Raw genomic sequence first — 17,058 nt, 5'->3', positions numbered from 1 at the left:
CGGCTGCCAGCCAGCCAGCAGCGGTTCAAGTCACTGCAGGCTCCTTCTTTATTCATGCTGTAAGTCTTAACTTGTTATCTGCTCAGGTTTCAAAGAGGAGCGGACGACAAAGAGAGCTTATGAAGGAGGAGGCAGCTGTGACTCTGACAGCAGCAGCAGCAGCAGCAGCAGCAGCAGCGCTCCTTGTGAAGACGGCCCGTTGAAAGCATGACGGGGCGATCTGCCGTGGAGGTATTTGCAGTTTGCCAAAGGGGGGGAGCGCCGGCAGAAAAAGAAAAGTGATGACTCACCAAACTTCCCAAAACCCCCCCCCCCTCCCTCCCCCTGACTGCTTTACGGGAATTGGTATGCTGTTTTCTTTTTTTCCCCCCCTCCGGTCTCAGACGTTCATCTTCTTGACAGGCTGCGGGGTCAGACCCTGGGTTAATGTTTGTCTGTGGGATTGTTTCATCCCTCTCGGTAGGAGCCAATCCTGCGAACGGCTTTAATTATGTGAGGCGGACATTTGAGAGTTAGTTAGCAGTGCGGGGGAGGGGGATAAATTGAGGCAGCGCTCGGCACAGATAAGCCTTTGTTTTGCATCATAACAAGGCTTTTTATACCCGTGATTTACACCACTGAGGTTGGGATTAACCAAGCAGGCAAATTAATTCAACGCTAATCTAAAAGGGATTACAGGAATGGCTTCAATGAGCTGTTCAGTTTAATGTTTCCTGAAGAGATTTTAATCGGCCGCAGTGTTTTTAAACCACTGGGAAAATTTAATAAGCAGTTTAATTTGGCCTGAGGACGAAAAAGAAACAACTCTGGACCCCTTTAGTCCTAAAAAACACCGACCACGACTTCCCTTCACAGCTCTGACCCACAGAGGAGCAGAACAAGAACTAATCAGTTTGACCTCCACCGACTCCTGTTGACCTTTGACCCCCCCAGGCAGGTTTGGAGCAGCCGTCTGGGATTTTCAGACTGTTGATTTCGTCTGTTGTCAAGTAAACTCATGTTTTGTTTCCTACAGCTGTTCGATGACGTCATGATGATGTCATCGCCCTCTCCAGTCAGAGACGTGTCCCGCCTCGAGGGCTCGCGTTGATCAGAAGGTGTTCAGTGGTTTGTGCTCGGCTTGTTTTGCAGTTTTCCAGACGACACTTTGTTTTATAGACGTGATTCTGTCCACACCTTGTTACCTTCTGACTCAGTCAATGTTTGCATTTTTTATCTGCCTCTAAAATACTTTATAACATGTCTCTTTAATCAGCAAAATGTCTCTTCTTTGACTCTTTACTGTAGAAAATGTCTCAGTCCAAATTTAAAAAATCTATTTGTCCTGTAATGATATTTTGCAGATGACACACAGACTTTTATCAGAGAGACCAGGATGTTGGACTTTCTGGTAAACACCATTAAAAAAGTAATGGAGTCATGTGACCGAGGTTTCCCCTTCTGTAATCCCTGAATCAAGGATCCTCCTCCTCCTCCTCTCCTCATCCATGTTGTCTTTCTGGTCCTCTGAAAACCTCTGACCTGTTGACTCCAGGCCTGGCTCCGCTCATCATGACTTTGGTTTGTTGTTGTAGTTAAGTGAAATACGATCTGGTGATAACACAGAGTCTTTTATTCTGAAAATTAACTGGATGTTTTCATTTTGTTTTGGTGAAACCTGACTTCCTGTCCCGCTCCATCTGCTCTGTTGAGATTGATGCGTCGTGCTCCGGCATCCGGTGAACATAGAAGTCTTGAGTATCTGATCTGATTTCTTTCTTTTTCTCATTTATCTTATTCCTTCTTTCTTTCTTCTTTATTTCCTTTCATTCTATCCTTCTTATATTCTGTCCTCTCTTTTCTTTCTTGCTTTCTTTACTTCTCTCATTTCTTTTCTTTTTTAATTCCTTCTTACTTTCTGTCTTTTTTTCATTTTTTCCTTCTTTCTTTCTCTCTTTCATTCCCTTTTCCTTTAATTCCTTCTTTCTTTCTTCTTTCTTTCCTTTTTCCTTTCATTCTATCCTTCTTCTTTTCTGTCCTTTCTTTTCTTTCTTGCTTTCTTCACTTCTTTCTCTTTTTTGTTCCTTCTTTCTTTCTTTCTTTTCTTTCTTGCTTTCTTTACTTCTCTCATATTTTTATTTTTTATTCCTTCTTACTTTCTGTCTTTTTTTCATTTCTTCCTTCTTTCTTTCTCTCTTTCATTCCCTTTTCCTTTAATTCCTTCTTTCTTTCTTCTTTTCTTCTTTCTTTCTGTTGTACTTTCTTTTCTTTCATTCCTCCTTTCACTTTTTTTCTCTTTTATTCTTTCTTTCTTTGTTCTTTCCGGAGGACTTCGACCTGCCAGATCAGAGACGCAGCGGGAACCCAACGGGGTGGATCCAGTGGAAGTTAACACATGGACTAGAATAGAAACCGATCCGATCCAGAGCTGTGACGGATCAGAGACGGTCTCTGCTACAAAATGTTTTAATAAACGCAGTGATCGAGGGCCGTCTTCAGTTTTTAGAATTTTCATTAAACTTTTGAACTTAACCAAATTTCTCATGTTAGTCACAACTTCAGATTTCGTCAGATGAGACAGCATAATCCAGGATGATGACTGGCCAGTTGTCCCACAGATACCAGTAACAGAGGTGTAACTGTGCAGAGGGAGTGACATCAGCGTCCTCCGGGCGTTTCACAGGCTGACCTTATGAGCAGGGTTGAAAGGTTGTGGGAGTAAAAGCTTCAACGAGGCTCTAATCCCACATGACAACTCCCTTTTCAAACACCTTTAAACTCAAACTGCCTGTAATTATCTCCAAACCACAGGTGCTACTATCACCTCTCCTTTGTGTGTGTGCGCCTCTTCCTGCAACAACTGCGCTCTTTTAATGTGTGTTGACCTTGTGATAGCCATCTCAGCTTCAAAGAGCCGCGAGTCTTTCCTCAGAGTCAGACTTCTCAATCAGCGCTCTGGTTTCTCTGAACGGAGATCACAGACCTGACAGGTTCAGCACTCGTTCACACTGACTGACGGATCCTTAAGAGGGGAGACAACCTGTGGGGTCAGCAGCTTTCACTGTCTCGGGTCGTCAGTCGGCGGTGGCTCACCGCGTGTCAGTCAGCGTAGCGGCCTTTCAATCAGCTGCGTGTGTGAGCTGAGGGGACAGTTGGTTCACCTGAGTCCGGATCAGTCACTGTGGGTGATGTCTGAATGGATCAGGCTGCTGTGGCTTTGTGCTGACGCTGCTGAAGACTGACGGTTGAGCAACAAGTGAGCAACGAGCACAAAGACAGAGTTACAGCATCACACGGCAGCGGCCTCCAACTTTCCTTTTTGATAAAGCTTATAGTTAGAGCTGGATCAGGCTTGGACCTGGTCTTAGTTATGCTGCTATAGGCTTAGACTGACACACTGGGATCCTGTCTTTCCCTCTCTCTCCTCTCTCTGCCTGTCTCTCACTTTAACTCTTCCTGTCCCATTAAAGTTACTAACCATAGACCTTTCTGGAGTCCCTGAGCTCCCTTGTCTCGTAGGTTCCTCTGGATCTCTGCTGTAGATTCCTTTTTGGGTCTGTTATTCATCCTTTCTTTCTTTCTTTCTTTCTTTCTTTCTTTCTTTCTTTCTTATTTCTTTCTTCTTTCTTTCTTTCTTTCTTTGTTTCATCGTTTCTTTATTTTATCCCTTCTTTCTTTTTTCTTTATTTCATTCCTTATTTCATGCCTGTCCCTCTTTCTTTCTTTCTTTCTTTCTTTGTTCTTTCCATGTTTCTTCTTCCTTTATGTCTCCTTTTCTTATCCCGTCCTTTCCTTCTATCCTTTCCTTCCCCATTTATTCTCCTCTTTTTCTTTCTTCTGGTCTCCCTCTCTTCTCTCTTTTCTTAGACCTTTCTGGAGTCCCTGAGCTCCCTTGTCTCGTAGGTTCCTCTGGATCTCTGCTGCTGTGGACGTGGTCCAGACTCCAGCTGCTACAACTACTACTATCCGTCTCCCCACTATCATCTCTCTCTCTCTTCATCTCCCTCTATCCCTCTCTCCAACACGGTCTCAGCAGATGTGTGTCTAACATGAGTCTGGTCCTGCTGGAGGTTTCTGCCTGTTAAAGGAAGTTTGTCCTTGCCACTGTAACTTGCTAAATGCTGCAAAGTGCTCTGCTCATGGTGGATTAAGATGAGATCAGACTGAGTCCTGTCTGGAAGAGGGGACTGGATCTGATCCGGTCTTGATGTTGGGTCTTTGTTAATAATAGAACATAGAGTCCGGTCTAGACCTGCTCTGTTTGGAACGAGTCTGAGGATGACGTTTGTTGGGATTTGGTGCTTTATAAATAAAGATTGATTGAATTAATAATCATCCACACTCCTAGTTTTGCAAATGTATGAATAGCATAAACTAAAACATGCAAGAGAGATGTTTTCCAGGTCAGAGGGGTTGAACATTTAAGATTTTGCTACTCATGCATGGAAATGTGCTTTACATTTCTGTCCTAAATCATAACCACAGACTAAAAAAGAGGGAAAGAAATGTAAATGTGATCTCCTTTAGAAACATTTCTGCAGCAGAGTGAAAAACATTCAGGTCTAAATCCAGAACATCTCTCATTTTCATTCCAGGCCTGTGTGTAATCATAAAATTTAATTTGATTTGATTTGCGGTGCATTATGCGCAGCCACTGGAATGAACTAAATTCAATTTAACATTGTAAGCAGGGTAATGTATGCAGATGCCTTCATTGTGTGTGTTTTTGCAGTGTGCGTGTGGGCCCTAATTTGTTGCTCTGCGTGTCCGACTGGATGCATCCTGATGAGTACGAGGAGGGACACAAAGAGGCAGGGAAACATTCCCCCCCTCCTTCCTCGCACTCGGCAGGGACGGGGTTAACAGCGGGATCAGAGCCGGGCGAGATGCAGCGAGTTGATCACAGTGGACAGGCCTGTGTGCTGCTGAGTCAGGTGAAGTGTCACTGTGGGTGAAGGGCCGCAGCTTCACTCTGGACACACTTGTTGACAACCCTCTCCCTGACCTCAAAGCCGGGCTGTAATTTAGGCCGTTAGGAAGGGCATCAATTAGACGAGCCTGGCAGCAGAGGGCTGAGCCAGGAACGGAGGAGGGTGTGTTCATGTGTGTGTGAGGAGTGAAAAAAATAGGGAAGTTGTGCAAGGTTGAAGGTGTGGTTGACGTTTTTCTTGGCATGTGTGGAGGACTCATTAATATTTGGTCTCACACCCAGCAAACGGTCAAGAGTGGTGGCTGCTCGGGTTCCTGCTTTCTGACATTATTTTAGAGCAGGCTGAATAAATCCTACAAAGTTTCAAGGTCAGAAATTAAATTCTTCACTTAGCCTGCAAAGGAGTCAGAAGCACAGGCTGTCATACTGAAACAGATATCTGTTTTGTAAGAAATACAAGTAGAAGTGGAAAGTATTCGACTTATGACTGAGGGAAATAAAAGTACAGAGGGAGAGTCGGCTGATGAAAGTCAAGACATCCACTGGATGTCTTCTCTCAGGGTTTTTTCCTCCCATATTTCTTTTAAAAACGTGTTCGGTCATATAATTTCTTGCTTAACCTTCCTGTTATGTTTGTTTCTCTGGAACAGCAATAATGTTCCTGGGTCAGTTTGACCCGGGACATATTCAATCATCCAAAACTGTCACAACCCCAAAAAATCCCAATACACATTTTTTTAATCTCATTTTTAACTCCATTACTGACCATTTAAATCAAGATCTAGTCTATTGGTGTTCTTTAATCCTCACAGATCATGGTTCAATGAGGATAACTCACTCCTTTTTAATTAAAATTCATGTTAAAACTTTTTTTAATGTACATTGAAAAGCCCTAAATACAAATACAATCCTTTTTTATGAAGTGATGTTGATAAATTAACACAACACCTCTTCTATCACATGCTGCCAAGATTTTTATCCTGCATTTAGCTGGTTGAAGGCATATAGTGCCTAAAATAGACTTTAAAAAGGGGTCAATTTGACCCGCAACATAACAAGAGGGTTAAACACAAGGGACCGGGAATGGATCTTGCGACGAGTATGGAAGCCTAACGAACAAATTCCACCAGATCCGTGTCTGGTCTGTCTCTGATCCGCCACAGCAACAGATCTGATAGGTTTCTATTCTAGTCAATGTGTTAACTTCCACTGAATCCGCTCCGTTGCCTTTCCGGTTGATCCAGTGGAAAAATAAGCATGTGAGCGCGGTCAGGTGTCAGCTGTGAGCAAAACCTTCAGTCAGCTGATTCACATCCAAACATGCTTTAAACTTCAAACACCTCCCTGATAGCTGAACCAAATATGAGACCACATGATGTTTGTTCCACGGGAGAGAAAGTCAAAACAAAAAAAATGTGTTTGAGTAAGTTCTTAACAATCAATTAATCCATACTCCATTAATTGTTGACATCCCTGATTTGGACAGTTTTTGGGAGTACCTTTGGACCAGTGGGAAACATCCGTACAGTTGACTTGCAAAATGTTGAAGCCATAGCGAACATCGTCCCTGAATTTCACAGGATGCCAACCATCATTAAAAAAGGGGGAATATCGTCTAATCGGGAGAGAAAGATGGAGCGTGACTGAAAGAAAAGGTGTATGAAGGCAGACAGGCCAGAGACCTTTTAATATCTATAAGCTGAGGCATCATCAGAGGCTTTAGAATAATCTGCACTCCTCCTTTCTAACTGACTAACACACTATGAATATCCACATCCACACAGCTAACGCTGCCTCAGCATTTCTCTCCTATGATCTGCAAGTATCTGACATTAATGGTTGCTTTACTGGGATAACAGGCCTTCCAGCAGGCCCGGTCTTGTTAACCCACACACCTTTGTCAGCATTAGCAGCTCCGTGACCACACCGCCGCGTTCTGCCCCGCTCTGGGACACACTCTTCTGGTAAAGGGTGTGTGTGGAGTGTGTCTGAAAAGGCAAACAGGGTGGAGGACAGGTCCACCTGGCTTATGTCTACTAGGCGGAGTGTACTGCACGCTCAGCTATTGTTACAGTTGATAGTGGGTGTGTGAGGTGTGTTTGCCAGTCTGTGAACATGTGCTGGAGGGAACAAGCTTAAGTACTACACCTCTTCTCTGTTATTACTGCTGGGCTGTAATTATTACATTCATGACCACTAAATGACACTATATTGTACACTTGGAGGTGTGATATTTGCAGATATATTATACAGTGGTGACAGGAATATGAGCTGCTACATTTATACAAACACAAATTATCAGGTAGCTAAGTTTGGGACAGAACAAACAGATGTTCCTCTGCTGAGTTAATCCAAGTTATTTCATCGTGTTGACATTTTTGGCTTTGAGAGAAATATCTTCAGACTGATTCAAGGTGTGTGAGTTTATCCAAACAAATTACAGCTGCCAGTTAATAGACTAATTATTAATATTTGTATTATTGTAGGCCCAAAATGTCAGTTATGTGTTGAGTCTAAACTGTAGCTTCGATTGGTAGCTGCTTTAATGCTCTAAAGTTCTACTACCTGGATGTAAACAAACTAGGGATGGGCAATGGTGTTCAAATATTTGAATATTCGTTCCCTTTGTAAAAATCACAGAGTTACTTCTATGGTGAAGCAGCGTTTAGTCATTATGCTCCACATATCTGGAACACACTCCCTGAAAGCAGCAGGTCTGCTCCAACTCTCTCCTCTTTTAAATCAAAGACTAAGACCTTTTTATTTACCACTGCCTTCCTGTCTTAGATTATTCTAACTCACTTTAAACGCAAATGTTAATGTCATTTTTAATATATTCTAATTTTCCTTTTCTTTTCTGTTTTATTATATTTGTCATTTTAATTGTGTTCTTTTATGCCTGTCTGAATGTTTCCAATGCTTTTACATTGCTAAGCGCCGCTGGAGTGTCTGCTTGTTGCAGCAGCTCTCTCTTGGTTGTTCTTCTGTTTAGTTCTCTTTGTATTTGGAGCCTGTCAGGACTTTTAAGGACTCATTTGTTGGCCATGGACACCAAACTGACTACGTCTGCAGGGGTGTTTTAACTGTTTTTGTTCCTGTGTGTGTCCGGAGATCCTGTGTATCCATGGTAACATTGTTTACATACGAGATCAGCTGTTAGCAGCCCGTAGCATGTCGGTGCTAAACGATGCTAGGCCCGATGTTCCCTGTGAGCTGAGGAGAAGGAGGCGAGGACGACGTGCTGGTACTGAGGTGCAAGCTAAGAAAAGACCACATGGACCTGTCCTTCCACCCACCGTTATGGGGACTGTAAGATCTATCTACGATAAGGTGGACCAGCTAACCCAGCACCAGAGTAGCAGCATGCTAACAGAGCTAACACCGGACACCAACGCCACATTGGAAGGATTTCACCTGCTGTGGGCGGACAGGATACAGGAGAGCCAGACTGAACTAACTGGGGAAGAAGACCAGCTCAGTCCTGGACCCTGTGGAGGTGGTGGCTGACAGGAGGATTATGGCCAAGCTGTCGTCTCTGATGGACATTTCTTTCCTTTATATATTCTTGTTAAATTCTTGTTCTGTACACCTTCTTGTTTGCTGCTGGAACTCCATGAATTTCCCGTTGTGGGACGAATAAAGGAGGATCTGATCTTATCTTAGTGTTTTCTTAATTCTTCATGAGTTGGTAGGTTGAAATTAAGATTTCAGTTTGAATGACTTGGAAATGACTCGCTTCAAAACCTTCCTAAGACCGAAGGACGTTCAAAGGTAAAACTCTAAACTATGACTTTTCCTTTAATGCCTCCCAGAGGTTCACATTCATGACTTTGTCTACCTCATCTAAACATCTGTAAAGTATTTCTCCATGACATTTGAAACAGGTATTCAAGTACCTCTAAAAATGAACGATAATGATGCCACCATTCCTCCACGTTTTAACTTTTCCACTACCTCCGTTTGTGACTAAATACCACAGACTGTGTAAAACATGGACGTAGTCTCAGTGACATCACCCTGTGGTTTCTGAAGAGTCACCATATTGGAAAAAATGACTCCAACTAACTGAAGGATAATCTAGACACCAGCAAAGAAGGGAGTTGAGGTCTTAGCCTCATCAACTGGCAATCAATCGACTTAGCAAAACTCCTGAAAATGCCGAATCATGCACAACTTGCAGCCTTGAGATTCACAAAACTGTTGCCTGAATAAAGAATGAGTGATAAAGACCAAAACCATCTGTTCTACCAGGCTGTGAACATGTTTATTTCTGCTTTGCATGTTAAAATGGGACCTAATGGGGATACCTCGGCTTTAGGAGCCAGCCTCAAGTGGACACTAGAGGAACTGCAGTTTTTTACACTTCCACATCAGCTTCATTTTTCAGCACAGGAGGTTGCTGCTCGCTCAATACCTGCAAATCTGATGAATTTCCCATCAAGTGCTGCTTTTTGAATATTAGCTTATTAGTATTTAGCTCAAAGCACAACCCTGACCTTGGCGTGGCTTTACACGGGTAGAAAAGCTGCAAACACGGTCATTACACCGGGTGTTGTCCATTAAAAGTGTGTAAGGATTAAAGATTGAATCCAACTTTACTTTTCTGATTGTTTTGAGAAGAAAGGTGCAGCAAACAAATTGTATTTTGTAATGTTTTAATTGTTTAATAGCCAGTATATTTTAAGATACTGCACCCAGAGTGTGTGTGTGTGTGTGCGTGTGTGTGTGTGTGTGTGTGTGAGAGGCACAGTGATGTGTCTTCTCTCTGCACACAGGAAACACCTTGTAGTTCTGTATTTCAGAGCATGAAATTGCAGCTAATGCTCAATTTGTTATTAACCACTAATATCTGAAGCAGTTTGCATCATCTCTGAAGTTTGTTTTGGCACGATCTACTTTTTCTTGTTCGCCTGGAGACAAAAGGAGCCGAGGAGGAGTCTCACGTTGCCCGGAGCAGTCATGCACCTGATACACTCGAGGGGATTGGCCCTAATCACAGGGACACATGGAGGGACTCTCCCTGAGAAGAGCCACTTGTTATAAGACCACTGTGACTCACTCCCGCTGTCCATGTGCTGCCTGTTTGTTTGTGTGTGTGTTTGTGTGTGTGTGTGTGTGTGTGTGTGTGTGTGTGTGTGTGTGTGTGTGTGTGTGTGAGAGAGAGAGAGAGCAAGAGGGGGGGGGGGGGGCAATGAAACAGAAAGCAGGATGTGGAGAGCGAGGCAGAAACTGATGGACTTTTCAAAGACAAACACAAGAGGTAAATCAAAACCTCTCTGAGCAGTGAGAGTAGAAGAGAGCGCTGCACACCTGCTTCGTAGATACGACACTGATGGAGCCAAGACTTCACAGCTGATCCCTCCTCGTCTGTAAGAAATGAGACCGCCACAGAAAAACTACATTAAAAACCTGGACTCTGGACTTGAATATGTTTCTTCACACACACAAGGAGCACAAATACTGCTGTAGATTACTATTGAAGAAGCCAGATGCACACAAAATGCATACAACATAAATGATACCAATCAGCTGTGAGCTCATTTCATGTTACTGTCAAACAAGAACACACAACACCTGCTGGCTAACAAATTCACTCCCCTGTTTTGGATCTCCTTAAAAGGAAAGGTGGGGGTGCATCTCTAATAGTGCCCAAATGATGTGTACATTTTGTAACCCTGCTTCAAAAAAACAGAACTATCCCTTTAATAGCATTTGGGACTAATTGAATGTGGCGTGCACAGAATAATTATCAGAGGATAACAACTTGGACCCACAATATATTTATTTTATGGGCACAAGTTATTCTCTTGTGCTAACAATACAAAATAATACTTTTTGGGACATGACTGGGTCTGTATTTAATATAATTTTGGAGTATCAAAATTCATATTTAATATCTTACATATCTTATAATATCTTGAATGTACAAAAGGGGATAAGGGCCACTGCTAAAAAAAATTGGGAGGGTGGGTGAGAAACCCCCCCAATTTTATGGGGCATTTTTTTCGGTTTTCTAAGATTACACTCAGAATTCTAACTTTTTTTTATCAGAACTATACATTTAATCTGAGATTTATGACTGTAAATTAGACAATAATCTCACAATTAAGACTGTTATTTAAGAAATAAATTTTAAAAAATACACTTCACAGGAGAAAGCTTTTATTGTGGGATTTTATTTAATTTTAACTTTGATTTTATGGGTCTCTGTTATAAGTCTGGATGCTTTTGCATCTCTTTGCTTTACATTTCTACTTGTTTTTATTGCCCATTGTGAAGCACTTTGTTACCTGTATTGAAACGTGCTACATAAAAAAAAGTATTATTATTATTATTATTATTAAATATTTGTTTTTGCTAGCTCACCCTATACATTTTTTTCCAGTGGCCCTTATCCTCTTCCTTCTGAAAAAAATATTTTGAATGTCTCAAATAAAAATTACAACCAGTAAGAACTTGATATAATTTATCTGAAACAGGTGGTTTTAACACATTAAGGATTTTATTGCAGACATTAAATGTGCTGTATAGGAAGAATGGCTTGTTTATATCCTGACTTGAAAGCCTAAAAACACATGACTGGCAAAAGTGACTCATTTTTACTTCTACAAAATGTCACAGTTAATCCTTTTAAATTAATATTCTTTTTTTAATATTTAGACTATGAAAAATGCTTTTAATGATATATAAAACACACTGTTACTGAAGGGAGTGTTTACACTGAGACTCTTAAACTGAAGGCCCAACATGTGACCCTCATAGTGACGTCATTTGTAGCCAAAGAGACGCAGCACATACCGGAAGTAACTTACTTTAAGCTAACAATGCTAACTTACCGAATCGACGCAGCTTGTCCAAACAGTCCTCCTTATCTTCCTCTTCCTCTTCCTCTTCGTTTTACTCATTATCCTCTGTTGTGTTAGTGCGTCCACAAAGTTAGCAGTTAGCAGTTAGCATTCTCATCAATGGAATTAGCCGTTAGCTATGTAGCAACCGACATAATCCAGTCTCCTTGGTTTCGTATTGATGGCTGCTTATCACCCAATCAGGTAATTAACACACATGTAATTATTTATCTAATAAATAAACTCTTAAAGCTGCTTATACACAACAAACAGTTAAAGTAAGGTGTGTCTGTGTTAGCCTACGCACTTAATACAGCTTTTACCGTCAGGAGACGTCAAGGTGAACGTCGTCTTGAACGCATCACTGACGTCATCACGCAAAGGAAAAAAATATGTTTTATTTATTTGATATTTTGCGTTTTTATAAATGTAAATATAACACAAAATCATACCCCCCTTTCGGTCTTTAATGTTTTAAATTTAAACAAATATTTTAATTTCAAAATAATAGGCAAAAGACGTTTTTAATGTGGGTTGTGTGTTATGCCCTATGGTTATGCCCCTGTCCCCTTTCTTCTCCTCTTCCTCTCTAGCCGCTGGTGCGATGTCACACCGGGGTCCTGAAACCAGCAGAGCGGGGTCTGCAGCCTCTGCTGTTACAGTGAGTCATACCAGGATATAGATCAATAAGCATGATGAGGGAAATTATTACCTGTTACATAATATGCAAAGTCGCTGTTTTAAAGTGGCACAGACACAACAATAGCTGAGTCACCAGAGCAGAGCTGAACTACTTCTGCTGGGGAAATGTCTCTAACACGTGCTAAAGCGGACACCCTGTATCTGTGTGAACAGTGTGTATGTGTGCATCCAGGAGGATACTCCCTGCCAAGTTGCAGAGGTGAGGTTGTTATTACCCACCTGCCCTCACCAGAGAAATAAATCTGTGGTCTGAGAGAGCGTGGGAGGAGACAGCTGATAAGGCAGAGAGGGCCATAAATCCCAGTTTTTCCCTCCTGTGTTTTACATGTCCTGACAGCATGTTCCCGTGTGTGTGACCTCATGTCTAGAAAGATACACTCTGATCAGACTCATGCCTGTTTTTCACATCCATCCCCACGCCCTCTTTATCCGCAGTCTGTCCATCTGTGTTCCAGTGGTTTGTTGTTTTCCTCTCCCTCTAACACCTGGGAAAGCTGCAGGGGAAAATAAAAACCGCTGCCAGCATTCCAGCACATTCCTGCTCCAAATGCCCGGGCACAGCCACACATCGCTGGCATTCTTTTATTTAAAGGTGCAGCTCGTCTTTGTCTCTCCACCCCTCATCAATCATTGAATTTTAGCACTGTGGGGACTGTTGTTTTCTGGCACCAGGTGAATTCCACAGCTGGACTGTAATAAAAAGAAAAAGTAGCCTGGCATATTTATGATTAATTCACTGATAGAAACTGATGCAGCAGGAGATTTAAAACCTTCCACAGCAGCATTTAAAACAAAAAGCATGAAAATCTGACTGTAGCTCTGTGAACTTCACAATCTGTGGAGACATTTCTAACATTAGGGAACTTTTTAATGTCATATGAGCATGTTTTTTTACTTTATGGTGATGCTATTTTCAATGTAGAGAAAGGAAGCCCAAGTGAAGGAGTTGAAGTATCTCACGGGAGAGTGTGACATGGATCGTGGGATTAACGGACGTGTCGATGCAGTAATGCCGGTGTTGTGCCAGATCGTTGTGGTGAGGAAGGAGCTGAAGGTGAGGTTTTACAGGTAGATCGACGTTCCATCCTTATGCAACGGTCATGCACTTTAGTGACTAAGAGAGTGAGATGACAAATACAAGCGGCTGAGCTTCCTCTAGGGTCAGGAGAGTTTCTGCTCCTCCTGGGCACCTCCCTTTGGAGGTTCATCCAACTTAGAGGTGACCACGAATGCTCTAGAGTCTCTCCAGCCACAACTCGGTCTCAGCAGATGTGTGTCTAACATGAGTCTGGTCCTGCTGGAGGTTTCTGCCTGTTAAAGGAAGTTTGTCCTTGCCACTGTAACTTGCTAAATGCTGCAAAGTGCTCTGCTCATGGTGGATTAAGATGAGATCAGACTGAGTCCTGTCTGTAAGAGGGGACTGGATCTGATCCGGTCTTGGTGCCTGGAGACAAATTAAAGCAAACTAGCCTCTTTCTATGAGTCTGTTTCAGCATTTGTACTAGATTTTACCTTTCAAATCAAATCCAGCCACATGCTCATCGTCCATTTATATAAATCGCCTTAATTTAAAAGCTTAACAACATTTTGCATCCTTAAATCAAGAGGCAGACACTCTGAGGTGACAATGCAGTTCATTATTGTCTTAAATGAACAACTGAGGAGGACAAAGTGTTGGTTGCTGAATTAAAAAAAGCTCAATACACCTTTAATTCTTTTATTTTTGTGCTTTAGTGAGACTAAGAATGCTTCAGGATGTATTTGAAAAGGTGTAATCTAGATATGCACACTTAACCATCGCTGTAAACAAAGTCAGATTTCAGTTGAGCGTGCGTGGAAAGAAGTCCCTCTATTGTGCAATCACATGAAAACATTACTCTGATTTTTCTCTCTGCACATTCACCGTCTGACACGGAGATGTTCAAACATCCAAATAATGTTAAAAAAGACAAATATTAAACATTTCAGGGGGATGAAGACAAGGTGAAATGTTTTTATTAATCAGGAAGACTTCACAGATATATAACGCCCGTGTTTGTGTGTGCAGAAGGCCGTTTGAGTTTGCACTTTAAGAATTTTTAAAAACAGGAACCATCCCCTTCTTTTTTTCCAAACAACAAAACCACAAGATTCAAAAAAAGGAATAATTACTCAATCTAAGCTGCCGGCCCTCCCACCTCCACCCTGCTAGTTCCCCCAGAGGGATGCAAGTGCGTCAGAGAGGGGTTGGAAAAGAGGAGAAGTAAAGCCTTTTTGACTTTCAGGAAGGAAGCACATCTGGGGAATAAGGAAAGAGAGAACGGGTGAAAAGAGGAATTAGCGTGGAGGAAGAGGAGCCGGCCAAAAATAGTCAGCCTCCGCTCGAGCCCGGCCTCGCTTGTGCCCCTACCACACCTCCTTCCACAGAGGCATTAGTCAGCCCTGACCTATCCCTCTGTGGGTGAATAACTGCTCTGCTAACCCCCCCCCTCAAGTCATGAACCTCACTTCCTCCCAGGTGTTATAAGAGACCCCGTCCTGCTTCTTCTCCCCTCCAACAAACACACTCCTTTTATGTGATTTACCTCCGTTACAGACCCTGGCAGGCTGCGTGAAGGACATGTGCAAACAGATTAACACAACATGGAATGACAGAAATGTGTAATCATTGTTAAACTGTAACCCACAGGGAGATAACAGGAGCAATGTCATCGAGGTGTGATGTTTAATTCAGCTGCTGGAGAGGAATACGTGCATTCTTGTGGCGAGAGAACCATCTAGAAAAACAGGAACCGTGTCCACACTAATATGGTAAAACCAGATGTAAGGCACTGTTATGACCGAGCTGCTTTTTGATTCATCTTCTGCAGGTGCACAAGAAGCACGGTGGACTTCGGTCACAGCTGAAGTGTGCTAAAGCAAACAGGAGGTGGTGGGCAGTGTTTTGCAATCCAGTTTGATCTGTGGCAGCGACTGAGAGTGCAGGAAGGAGACGTGCCAGCGTGCAGATCACCGAGGGAAAGAGCGTACGTGTGTGACAGCATGTTAATAATACGCGAGGGAGGCTTCTGACAGAAACTTGAGAAAGTTTCACTCACGCTGGAAATCCCAAACAAGTGTGACCTCAACAGTGTGACAATGTAGTGTTCAAAACAAGAGAGAGATATGAATGCTTAATATTTTATTACACTCATATGAAATTGAATAATATGCATAATAAATAAATTAATATATTTATATTTTCCTGTTGTTTCCAAAATCATAATCTGACTGTTCTTTTTTTTTTACTTTATGTCTTATTATACAGATTTTATGAAGCACCTGTCAGAGCCGTGTTAATTTAAGGTATCTAGCTGTGTCGGCTGTTTGTTGACTAGAGCCATCTAGTGGTGACTGAAGGAACTCTGAGTAAGCAGAAAGGAAAAACAACAAGACCTTCAACAGAGAGATAATATTCACATTCAGTATTTGAGTTTAAAAAAAATTATGAATTAAAAACTGTAAAAATAAACAAAGTTTGGGTGTTTTGTTTAATTCTGTTATATCAAGGTGAGAATGAGGGACATTTGTTGATGTCACAGGTTCTGATATCATTTTACAGAATATAAATAAATTATGAGGCAGCTTTGAGCCTCTATTTTAACTTATATTGTGCTTCAGTAAAAAAAATGTGGTTGAAAATAATCATTTAGTAAATTTATTTTTCCAAAATAAGTTTAAATTAAGTCTAAGTATTTTTAGAAAATACGTCTTTGTACAGTGGCCCTAAAGGTCCATTGCACAGACATCTCATGACCACAAAAAACATTTCACTAAACTTTTTAATTTCGATTTGGGTGCCAAATACATTTCACAAAACACAAACATAAAAAAAGCTCAAAATGTTTAATACAATGTGAAAAAAAAATCTCAAAAAGTGAAAATATCTAAAAAAAAAAATAAAAAAAATTGATAATATTTCACACAAAAAACTGAATGTTTTCACATTTAAGTTAAATGTATTTGGGTTAATGAAATTATGAACCATTTTTAACTTTTTTTGTTTGTATTTTAATATATTTTTTAATTTCAAATAATTTTGAATGTCGTGAAATTTTGTTTTGAATATGTTTTGCAATTGATCAATAGTTTTGTTATTCATATAATTTTTATGTCCTGTAAAATAAATTAAGCATGAAGAAGTTTGTATTGTGTGAAATATTTTTATTTCATTAAATATTTTTGTATTAAGAGCAATGATTTTGTATTTCTGATTTTTTTGTGTATTAAGATTTAAGTTATTCACGTTCTTTTTAATTATTAAATTTTGGTTTTGGTGAAACATTATGAATTGTTTTGGTGTTTATTGAAATGTTTTCTTATTATTTATATTTATGTTTCAGTCTTTGGTCTTTTGATTTAGTTTGTGTGTTTTTTAAAGAAACAAGTCAAAGTGAATTTAGCTCAAATACAAAAACACAAACTCAGAGTCATAAATCACCCTGTATTGTATCCTGCGTGAGAATAAGAGCTTAAAAACACACAGAAAGCCTTTATTTATTTATTTAATGATGTTTTTCTTCTATTTAGTCTGCGACATAATCCGTCTCCATGGAAACGCTCTTAATACGGAAGCCCGCTTGG

General features: G+C 41.0%; 1 protein-coding gene across 1 annotated transcript in view; it reads right to left on the bottom strand.

Annotated features, from left to right (window-relative positions):
• The window catches only part of junbb (JunB proto-oncogene, AP-1 transcription factor subunit b), a 62,325-nt gene extending 50,224 nt beyond the window's left edge, over window positions 1-12,101 (bottom strand). The window contains exons 1-2 of the mRNA XM_034711041.1: window positions 11,746-12,101; window positions 10,220-10,276 (exon numbers count right to left, since the gene is read on the bottom strand). The gene's annotated coding sequence lies outside the window, so the exon portion shown is untranslated. The remainder of the gene's footprint in view (window positions 1-10,219; window positions 10,277-11,745) is intronic.
• Window positions 12,102-17,058: the final 4,957 nt, after the last annotated feature.

Source organism: Notolabrus celidotus, chromosome 20, assembly GCF_009762535.1.
Source record: "Notolabrus celidotus isolate fNotCel1 chromosome 20, fNotCel1.pri, whole genome shotgun sequence".
NCBI lineage: Eukaryota > Metazoa > Chordata > Actinopteri > Labriformes > Labridae > Notolabrus > Notolabrus celidotus.
Note: the sequence above shows the minus strand (reverse complement) of the source record. Positions and strands in the feature narration are given on the sequence as shown.